The sequence below is a fragment of the Phalaenopsis equestris genome, unplaced genomic scaffold (genome assembly GCF_001263595.1).
Source record: "Phalaenopsis equestris unplaced genomic scaffold, ASM126359v1 Scaffold000098, whole genome shotgun sequence".
NCBI classification, from domain to species: Eukaryota; Viridiplantae; Streptophyta; class Magnoliopsida; order Asparagales; family Orchidaceae; genus Phalaenopsis; species Phalaenopsis equestris.
This window is the reverse complement of record NW_018164540.1, coordinates 603,727-604,668: the sequence shown is the minus strand read 5'-3', so window position 1 is coordinate 604,668 and position 942 is coordinate 603,727.

Genomic DNA, 942 nt, shown 5'->3' with positions numbered 1-942 from the left:
GGCGTACTTCAGTGTTTGCATTTATGTCTCTTTAGCTATATATTGGAAGACGAACTTCATTCAATGGAGGGTAAAATAATGGTATAACTGAGAAACTATGTGGCTGTTTATACATAACATTATAATTATGAATGTGAATTAATCATTCAGGCTTAGAAATATGAATGTGAATCAACCATTTTCTGGGTAGTTTCCAATCTTCTGTGGCTGTGCACTCTTTACTTACCTTTTAGCATCCATAATGGCTTTCTATAATGGCATCCATAATGGCCTTTATCCCATTAAGTGGGGTCGGCTACATGAATCCTTACTCTCCATATCGTCCTACTGAGTGTCATATTTCATTTAATTTAAAGCAACAAAATCTATCAGCTGATCCAAAATACATTAAGCAATGTTTAAATTTCCACTGAAAGTTCATATTTCATTCCAATCTCTTCTAACATTATTGTGTTAGTTTTGCTACTAATCTGTTTCCATCTGCTGCTCTGTGATTTAGATGAAAAACAAAGCTTTTTCTAAAATTCTAATATTTTGGGAGAACATATCGCATTAAAAAAAATTACCAAAAAAAAAACATATTGAAAAGCATCGACAAATGTGTGCAAGGGCAAGTGAATCAGAAGTTCATTGTTTGTTGGAATGATTATTGTAGAAATAACCAAGAGACTAAAGTTTCACAATTTCAAATGTGGTGAGTGCAAACTGCAATTAAAAAAAGGGACATTTACGTATGCAGCTGTAAATGTCCCTTGTTCAAATACGTATGCAGCTTGCAGCTGTTCGTTGTTCAAATATTAAAAAAAAAAGGACATTTAGTATGGAATGTTAACCCCCATGGAATGTTATGCAGTTGACATGTATTTACTGCAGTTGACATGAACATGAAAGTTACAAATCAAACGGTTAAACAATTTCAGGCAAAATAGTCACGAACCAAAC